The following is a 10,374-nucleotide window of genomic DNA, read 5'->3' on the forward strand; positions in this document are numbered from 1 at the left end:
GGCAGACACAAGGCCGGGTCCAATCCTCAGCCTCCTCTGCCAGTCCCACTCCAGGGGCACCCTGAGACAGGAAATGAGATTGGGTATGGTGATGCGTGCCTGTAATCCCAGCACTTGGGAGGCTGAAAAACAGGAAGGATCACTACAAGTCACATCTGTGTAATGAGACCCTGTAGTCTCTGTACCAAAAAAAATTTTTAAAAACCCCAAAAAACCAAAAACCTAATGTTGACCCTGAAATGCAAGATTCACAAACAAAACAACAACAATAAAAGATTATATCAGGAAGCCATAACTTCACACATCAAGATTTCTGAAACAGGCAACAGATTTTTTCCCCCCACTCAATCTGTAGTATCTTCTTTTTGTTTTTCGTGTGTATTGGGTACAGGCAGTTTAAGGCTTGCCCACTGCAAAGGTTCAGCTTTTCTCTTGGAGATCTCAAACTTTGTAGTTACATTGCTGTGGAACATGGCTTTACATCAATCACACCCCATAATTTCATGTTTGGCTGAAATTTTTTCTCTCCTTCATTAAGAATGTGCATGTGCGTGCGTGTGTGTCTGTGTGTCTGAGTAGCTGGCCTGGCATTTGGTGCTGGGGATCCAGCTGAGGTCCCTGCGCTTGCCTAAGCTTGCCTGAGCTGGTGCTTTAGATTGCTGAGCTATCTCGCCACCCCACGATGTGCATATTTAATGAAGTACTGTTTGCTTCTACTCCACTAAGGTCATGAAGTGAATTTTTAGCCTATACTGAAATGGTGACTTCACCCCCAGTCATGTCTACATAGAACAACTTTTTTTTTTCCCAGCATCCTTTTTAGTCCCCACATGCTTCCCTGGTGTATAACCTTCTTGGGCTAAGGATGTATTAAAATCAGAGGTTTTTCACATATATATACATATAGTACAGGGTCTACATGGTTTCACCTCTCAAATTTGAGAAGAAATTTTTTTTTTTTGATACTTCAGGCTGCTTTAAAGGTGGGTCTAGGAGCTGGTGAGATGGCTCAGTGGTCTAAGGCACCTACTTAAAACAAGCTTAGCAAAGCACAGGGACCGCGGTTCAATCCCCCAGCACCACATGCCAGCCCCGCCCCCTGGTGGGCTGAGCTGGCCACACACACTCGCTGTCTCCCTGGGGGCGGCGCTGGCTTGACAAACTAGGAATGGAACCCCAGTCGCTGCGCTCTGCCTAAGCAGGCGCTTTAGTTCGCTGAGCTATTTGGCCAGCCCTTCTCCAATATTTCATCCCCTCATGGAAAATAGGTACTCCAGAATGATATACGCAGACTTCTAATCTCTGTAGACCTTGATATTTCTTTAAACAACCTCCATTTTTTTTTCTTTTTTTTAATCCTCTATTTTTTACATGAGTTCCCAACCTTAATTTTATCACTTTTATCTTCCTCATTATAAGTTTATCAAGTGCTGATTTTTTTTTTTTTGCGGAACCGGGGATTGAACTCAGGCTCTTGAGCTTGCCAGGGAAGCGCTTATTCCACTGAGCCATCTCCCTGGCCCCTGATTTTATTTTTTTATTTTTATTTTTTAGCAGTACCAAAGATTGAACTCAGGATCCTGCACTTGCCAGGCAAGCACTTATTCTACTGAGCTATCGCCCTGGGCCCCGAGTGCTGGTTTTAGAGAGGCAGCTATCCTTAATTCCAAACCTGTCCTTAGTTCAGCTGAGCTTTGTCTTTTTGTTGCTTCTCCTGGTTTTGGTGCTGGAATGATATATCCCTGAAACCTGGGTTGCAATTCAGACAGTTCTTTCTTCTCAGTACTTTCAACTTCTGGCTTGCTCTGCTCTGGTGGTTTCTCACTGTTATGCCCACCTTTTGTACAGCTTACAATCCTTAGAAGTCAGAAAAATCAGTTGTTCTTTTTTTTTTTTTACGGAACCAGGGATTGAACTCGGGCCCTTGTGCTTGCCAGAGAAACGCTTGTTCCATTGAGCCATCTCCCCAGCCCCATCAGTTGTTCTTTTACAGCAAGTGCAGCCCTTTAATGCATCATGAAAGAGTGGAACAGCGAACAGCAGCAAGATACGTATAAGAATCATCAGAACTGGTCTCAGATGGAAGTGCTGAGCGCAGCCCTAGTTGTAGCACAGTAGGGCCATTTTCCTTTCCCAGTGTTACAAGCAGAGCCAGACACAGGAAACTGCAAAAGGACTACAACTGATTACTCTGTTTTTAAGTGTGAAGGAGAAAATCGAAAAAATTCTTGATTTCCCAGTATGGTGGCCAACCCCCATCATCTCAACACTCAGGAGGCTGAGGCAGGAATTTTGCTGGAAGTTCAAGGCTAGCCTGGGCTACTTATGTGTGAGTCCCTGTCTCAAACAAAACAAAACAGGGGCGGGGGAGATGGCTCAGTGGAATAAGCGCTTCCCTGGCAAGCGCAAGGGTCTGAGTTCAATCCCCGATTCCGCCAAAAAAAACCCAACCAACCAAACAAAAAAACAACAGAGGCACCCTGAGTCCTGTGCTCTGCGCATATGCCCTGGGTCTCCACGACTGACAGAGTTTATCCACGGCTTTGGCCAGAGTTCTTTCTGAGATGCTGAGGGTGGAGGTCTCTTTTTTTCTTATAGCTGCTTTCTGCAGGAAGGTCTGTAGGCCCCACCCACTGGGGCCCTTGTGCTCCCTGACTACCTTGGGATTCTGGGGCTCACTGGCTAGGCTGCGCCCATCAGAGGACACTAAGAAAAGCGTGAGTGTCTACGTGTCAGGAAGCATCGGGCTGCCTGTGCAGCGGACAGAAGCTTGGTGAATTTGTCAGCAGAGTCATGGGCTGTAGTCTGGAGCGTCCCTGGAGAATGCTTTGAAGCCTTGAGTGGACAAACCTTACTTCTACATTGTGGTGGCAGACCCAAGTATGAGGAACGGGTTAGGGTGTTTCCTAAGCTGTTTTAAAAGGTAGATGATGACAGACCCAGCAATTAGAGATAGTGTTTTCTGTTATTTGGAGACCGTTTTGTTGTTTGTTTGTTTTTTGAGACAGGTCTCACTATACAGTTCATCACTTTATAGCCCAAGCTGGCCTTGAGACTCCAGCAATCCTCCTGTCTCCACCTCCTGAGTGTTGGGATTCTAAGTGTGTGCCACTGCACCCAGGCTTGGGCAAGTTTTTTATTTATTTATTTAATTTTTTTTTATTTTTTGCAGAACCAGGGATTGAACTCAGGCCCTTGCACTTGCCAGGCAAGTGCTTATTCTACTGAGCCATCTCCCTGGCCCCCATTGGGCAAGTTTTGTAAGGGGTTTTATTTCCATGCTTCCTGTGGAGAGGGAAACATGGTGAAGAGGGATATTAGATAAACTACCAAGAGCCTAAGAGCCTAGCAAGGTTACCCACATAATGGATCCAATTAAAAGCAGGAGTCCTAGCACAGGTGCCCATCGAAGCCATGGTGGATCGGGGTCACTACTGACTCCACTTCCCTGACCCCTGAGCAGAACTGGAGTCTTGCTATTTGAAGAAGAGCCATGGATCTTCCAGAGGGCCGCAGGAATTACTTCCTTCCTTTGCATGGTCCTTTGCCTGAGACCATCCAAGTGGGGCTGGCTGTATCCTGAAAGGTGAGTCTCTCCATGGATTCCTGCCACCTTTACTGTATTGGGTATGGCAAGGTTGAGGAATGGGGTCTTCTATTTTTGTTTCAATTGATCCATGAGAGGGTTTTTTTTTTTTTTTGCTTTAATGAGCACTTGCTCTTCAGGGTTGATCCTTTTGGGCCTGGAACTGGCAAGATATTGTTGAATAGCTGCTGTTGTAGTCAGGGTTTATAAGGGAAAAGATTTAATAGAAGATGTATAATTTATAGTATTACTATATAATATTTATCCAGAGTCCAATGCAAAAGAGTGCAGGAGATATGTCACACACCAGAGACCTAAAGAATCTAGCTAAGGGCCTGAATCCCGCAGCAATGTCCTGCACAAGTCCAGCTGAGGACCTAGAGTCCACAATGTTTTCTATGAGTCCAACTGGAGGCCTAGAGCTCATGACAACGTCTCATGCAAGTCTGTGTCAAAGATCTGCACTGGGAAGGCCCAAAGGTCAGTAGTGAAGCTAGAAAGTCATTACTAACTCTCCTTCCCTGAGCCCTGAGAAGATGAAGGATCTGTGCCAGCAGGCTGAGGGATCTGCACTGGAGCCAGGAGCTGACACTCAAGGTAAGGACCAGAGCTCCTCAGAAGAGAACTGCAGCCATCCTCAGTGACAGCAAGAACCTGAGTTCCCCCAATGATGACAACAGCTGAGTTCATATCAGGAAAACCAGCACAACAAGCTTCTCCATGAGAATCAAAAGCCCACCATCTTCCCCTCCAGTTCTTTTTTTGTTATTGGTAACAATCTTCAGGTGAGCTAGCCACACCCAGCATCACAACGATTCAGGTCAGCTGTTACAAACTGACCATAATTGGGGGCGGGGGAGATGGCTCAGTGGAATAAACGCTTCCCTGGCAAGTGCAAGGGTCTGAGTTCAATCTCCAGTTCCGCAAAAAAAAAAAAAAGAAAAAAAAAGAAAAATTGACCATAGTTAATAATCCACCACAGTCCACCCCTAGTCCCCTAGTCAACATTTCCTTAAACCATAGTCCCCAGGGTCAGATTTGTGCAAAGTTAACAAGTCTTGATCTTGATTAATATAACAATTACATGCATACCATTCCTATTGCACTCATTTCCACACCAAAAGCAAATATTCAAAGGGTATTCAAGATGAAAATGACACTATTTTGACAAAATAACCTGACTTGAAAAACATATCTAAAAACTACATTAAAATCATATTTATAGGAACTATTACAATTACCATCTTTGCTTTCCATTAACCTCTGACAACAGGGTGAGGCAACGCTAAGAAATGCCCCCCAAGGGATCTCCTGCATTTCAAATACACTTCTGGTGAAAGGCTTTGGGTCATTTCTTCATTAAGCTGCACCTTCGCAATCATCACATTTTGCTCCGGCTTCATCCATGCAATCCACGGCTCCATTAGAGCCGTTCCTCTGGCAAAAGGCTTTGAATCACCTTTCTGGTTCTTTGCTCTTAATTTCCAACATAGATCTGGCTAAAAACCTTCAATCATAACCATGCCACCATCCCAACCATAGATTGCATTGAAATTTTTCTGCCATCCAGAAATATTTATAAACACAAGTAAAATGCAGATCAATTTCCTGCCAAAAAACCAATATATGGACCAGGGATATAGCTCAGTGGAATAGGTGCCTGCCTGGCAAGTCATGTGCAAGGTCCTGAGTTCAATCTCATATATATATATATATATATATATATATATATATATATTTATATATATATATATATTTTTGTATTTTTTTAGGGAAGGGTCTACCAAGTGTTCAGGGTCTCACTACTACTCACTACTAGGTTGGACTTGTGTTTCGCCTGTTTTATAGCCTCCCAAGAGCTGGGATTACAGGCACGCGCCACCATGCCCAGTCTCAATTGTTGCTTCAGTGGACCCCGGGGGCAGGGCTGGCATGCAGACGCAGGAATCAAATCCCCAGCCCCTGCATCTGCTTGCAGGCGCTTTAATCTGCTGAGCTAGTTGGCCAGCTGTTGAATGTTATGGGTTGGTGCCGAAATAAACGATGAAAAGACCCGATAAATACAGCTTTAGAGGTCTCACTGAGATTAGTCTCTCTCCAAGTGAGCCCAGAGCCTCAAAAACATCTCACATTTATTGAGGGCTAAAGACAGGCTAAAAATGTACACAATTACTAACGTGAACACAAACTACTATCTCCATTGACTTCCACCATTTGCCTAACACTAGGTTCACACAAATGCTAGCCAATAACATCCCAAGCAAGAGATCAAAAAAAAAAAGGGGGGGGCACCAACAAAAAAAGCTCTTATCAACAAGTGGGAGACAAGGGCTCTCCTTGGGCTCTGTCTGTTGCTCCCTGCTCTTCTTGGGACATTAGGCTTTTGTCTCATATCTATATTTCTATACCGGCCCTTCTGAGCCTCATCATAACTGGCAGCATTTCGATTAATGCTTTGATTTTCTAGGCTCTGACCAGAATCTCCCATATAGTTTACAGCATGTGGGGGCTGCCTCTTTGGCCAGTCTCTCAAAACCTTCCCAAAGTAATTCCAAAGGCACTTAAGCCATGTAGCCAGGCATTGTCACAGTAACACCCTATTCCTGGTACCAGTTTTGTTATAGTCAGGGTTTATAAGGGAAAAGATGTAATACAGAACACAGTTTATGGGATTATCTTGTAATATTTATCGTCCTCCAGGTACTGATTGTTTTGGTGTGGTTTGGTTTTTGGAGACAGGGTTTTGCTATGCAAGTTAAAGCTGGCCTTAAAGTTACAGTGATCCTCCTGCCTCAGCCTAAAAAGACCAGCTTAAAAGTTCTTCTCCTTGTTGGGTATCTGCCCCTGAACAAGGAACAAGGCCTTGGGGCGTCCCCTCCTCTGGGAGCTCTCTGAGGGGCTGGCTGAGCTGCGAGCGGAGCGGGATTGAAGCTGTCTGGGGAGCATGCGGAGGACAGGGGGCTCAGCGCACCTGGGGAGCCGGTGGCTGATGGGGTTTCTGAGCACTTGAAGGGGTGGACTGCTTTACTGACCTCAAGACGCTGAGGTAGAGGCTGGGGAGACCTCCTGGTGCAGCTGCCTTTCAAACAGGTGAGGGAAACCCTCATTCCCCTAAGACAGGTGGAGGTCTGAGGGGGGGATCCTCAGTTACTCCAGTCTTCTGTTTGGGGCTCCGTTAAGTACCATACCTCTAGGATCTTTGCAGAGGGGTGTTTTCCAATAAATGTCCATGAAAACCTGAACACAAGGGATTTTTTTTCCTTTCTGTAGTACCGGGTCTACAGGGAGCTGAGATTAAAGGCGCGCACCACCAGGTCATCTCAATCAGCGTCTCAGCGCGCTCCGGGGTGGGGGTGGGGCCGGGCCGGCATGGCATGCCAAGGGTCGAACCCTGGCCATCCACTGCGCTTTGCCCAAGCAGGCGCTTTAGTCCACTGAGCTATCAGACCGGCCCTTATTTTTGTTTTTTGAGACAGGGTCTCCCTATGTAGGGCAGGTTGGTCTTGAATTCACTGTGTAGCCCAGGATGATCTTGAACTGGCAGTGATCAGCCTTTGGGGCGCTGGGGTTACAGGTGTGTGCCATCACAGACAGCCAGAGTAGATTTCAGAGCATTTTCTCCTGCCTTTGGCAGAAAAAGAGCTAACTGAAGAAGTGTTGTAATTTAGACTGCAATTCTGTCTCCATTTCTTGCCATTTCCTAGTTCATGTTGGACTCAGACAATATTGCAATGGAAGAGAGTGATCCCCCCCTGTCAGGGTCAAATTGTTTCCAATTCTGAAGGATCCAGATTAATGATGGGTTTCTGGTTTCTGCAGCATGTTTCTCATGATGCTTTCTGGGGCCTCCACGATGGCTCACCAAGAAAATGACACCAGGGAAATTCTTTCCCTTTTTTTTTTGGATGGCCAGCTCAGCCCACCCTGAGGACTTGGCTGGTGCAGCATGTAGTGCAGGAGATCAAACTGCGGTCCCTGTGCTGTCTAAACCTGCCTAAGCAGGCACTTTAGGCCACTGAGCTATCCTGCTGGCCCTTCTTTCCCGATTCTTGGTGTCCTGGACAAGACACACAGAAAATGTAGTGGTAGTGGAGATATCCATTTATTGGCGGTGGGAGAGAAGTACCCTCTGCAGAGACTGAGCCAGTAAACAGACTCACTGTGGGGGAAAAAAAAAAAAATCTGAGACAGAGTCTCACTAAATTCCCCAGGCTGACCTCACATTTGCAACCCTCTTGTCTCAGCCTTCCCCATAGCTTGGATTAAGGTATGTGTCACAGTGCCTGACTCCACACATTTCTTTTTTACAGCTTCCATTTCTCTTCTGGTATCACTTTTGTGTGTGTGTGTGTGTGTGTGTGTGTGTGTGTGTGTGTGTGTGGAAACGGGGATTGAACTCAGGCCCTTGAGCTTGCCAGGCAAGCACTTATTCTACTGAGCTATCTCCCCTGCCCCCAACCGGTATTACCTATTTATAGAATCATTGTACAATGTTTTTCTTCATATCATTAAATGTTTATTAAATGTACTTTGAAATATTTTTTCTGCTAAATTGAACATCTGGGCCTTCACAGAGGTTTTTGTTGTTTTGTTTTGTTGTTGTTACTGGTGAGGGAACCCCAGGCACTGTACAGTGAGGTAATGTCTGCCCTTTTCTGTTTTTTCTTTGGGGGCAGGTTCTCACTAATGATCCTCCTGCCTCAGCCTCCCCAGAGTTCTGATTATAGTCATGCGACACCATGCCTGCTACCTTCAGTATTTTGAAAGTGTTGTTTAATTATCATATGTTTTCCTTGGCTTTCTTCTGCTCCTTCTTTTTTTTTTTTTTTTTCCTTTTGAGATGGGATCTTAGTGGGTTTTTTTGTTTGTTTGTTTGTTTTTGGCAGAACCAGGGATTAACTCAAACCCTTGTATTTTCCAGGGAAGCGCTTATTCTACTGAGCCATCTCCCCGGCCCAAGATGTGATCTTGTTATGTTAGTAAAGCTGGGCTTAAACTCCTGGGCTCACATGATTCTCCTACCTCAGTCTCCAACAACCTAGAACTGCAGATATATGCTACTGTACCATTTTTCTTTTTTCTTTCTTTCTTTCTTTCTTTCTTTCTTTCTTTCTTTCTTTCTTTCTTTCTTTCTTTCTTTCTTTCTTTCTTTTGAAACAGGGTTTCACTATACAATTCAGGATGGCCTTGAGCTCACTTTGTAGCTCAGGCTGGTTTCAAACTTGAAATGATCCTGCTGTCTCAACCTCCCCGAGTGCTGGGATTACAGGTGTGTGCCACCACACCCTGTTCTGGGGCTGGCACAGCACGCCTGGAGATCTGGGCCCTGGGGATCCTGGGCAGACACAGCATGCAGGGCTGGGGATCAGGTCCTTGTGCTTGCCAGGTAGGTGCTTATGCCTCTGAGCTACCTCCCCAGCCCCTTACCTCACATACTTTGTATGTGTGATGAGAACACTTAAAAATCTATATTCTTAGCAAAAACAAAAGCAAAGAAGAACACCCCCCAAACAAAACAAAACAAAAAATACCTCTTCCTTTTTTTATAGTGGGGATTACATTCCAACAGTGCAGAGCTTTATCTGTAGCCCTTTTAATGTGTTTTGAAAGAGGGTGCAGCTCTTTGCTCAGCTTGATTGCAATGCGTGATCCTCCTGCCTCAGCCCTACCAAGCTCTCAGCAATGTTTATTTTTATTTATTTGTTTATTTATTTGTTTTTGTGGTACTGGGGATTGAACTCAGGCCCTTGCACTTGCAGGCAAGTGCTTATACTACTGAGCTATTTCTCCAGCCCCTATTTTGTTGAGACAGGGTCTTGGGGTCTTGCCCATTATTAGCTCAGTTGTTTAAGTGCCTGCTTAAGCAAAGCAGTCAGGTTCAGGATTCTTTGGTTTGATCCCCAGATCCTCATGCCTTACCAGACCTGCCCTTAAGGCATCCTGAGTGGGCCAAAAAAAAAAAAAAAAATCCTTCTGAACTTTTTATGAATAACCACTATGAAGACAACAATATGATATCATGTCTGCATCTTGTACTATGAATAACCACTACAGAGACAGAGTCTTGCTATTTAGTTCAGGCTAGCCTGGCACTCATGGTAATCCTTCTAGAGATAGAATTAGAGGCATGTGATAGAAGCTTGGCTTCTCCCAACGATCTGTAAAGACCAAAGCACTTACTATGTTGTACAGCACATCCCTAGATTTTATTTCTCCTAACTAGCTGAGGGGTTTTTTTTTTTTGGGGGGGGGGAGTCCGTTGTTGTTGAGATAGGGTCTGTCCACGTAGTTCAGGCAGGCCTCGCATTTGTGGCAATCCTCCTTTCCCCAGCCTCCTGAATGCTAGGATTACAGGCAAGCATCACCATGCCTGGCCCTTGCTGGGGTTTTGTATCTTTTGATCAACTCTTTCCCAAGGCTTCTCACCCTTTGGCCCTGGATATCACCATTCTACTTGGAGTTCAAATTTGAGATTCCATATAAGTGAGCTCATGCAGAATGTTCTTCTGTGACTCACGGCACTTACCATAATATCCTCTGGGGTCCTATCCATACGTGACTGAATTCCTTTTGTTTTTAATACAGATGCAGATGTGTGGTATTCCATTGTAGGCCTAGTTACTTGTTGATACTTAATTTGACTCTGTACCTCTGTTGTATGTAATGCTGCCGTGCACTTGGAAGTGGGTATCCCAACACAGATTTCCACTTCTTTGGCTATGGGCTCAGTAGTGAGCCTGCTGCTTTTGCATTTTCTCCCCACTTTCACACTGGGGCTGAACCCCAGG

The 10,374-nt window shown here is 45.2% G+C and overlaps 1 pseudogene; it reads right to left on the reverse strand.

The window, feature by feature from the left end:
- Window positions 1–344: 344 nt before the first annotated feature.
- On the reverse strand, window positions 345–2,124 carry LOC101578746 (annotated as a pseudogene).
- Between the last annotated feature and the right edge of the window lie 8,250 nt (window positions 2,125–10,374).

Source organism: Octodon degus, unplaced genomic scaffold (genome assembly GCF_000260255.1).
Source record: "Octodon degus isolate 3935 unplaced genomic scaffold, OctDeg1.0 scaffold00032, whole genome shotgun sequence".
Taxonomy (NCBI): domain Eukaryota; kingdom Metazoa; phylum Chordata; class Mammalia; order Rodentia; family Octodontidae; genus Octodon; species Octodon degus.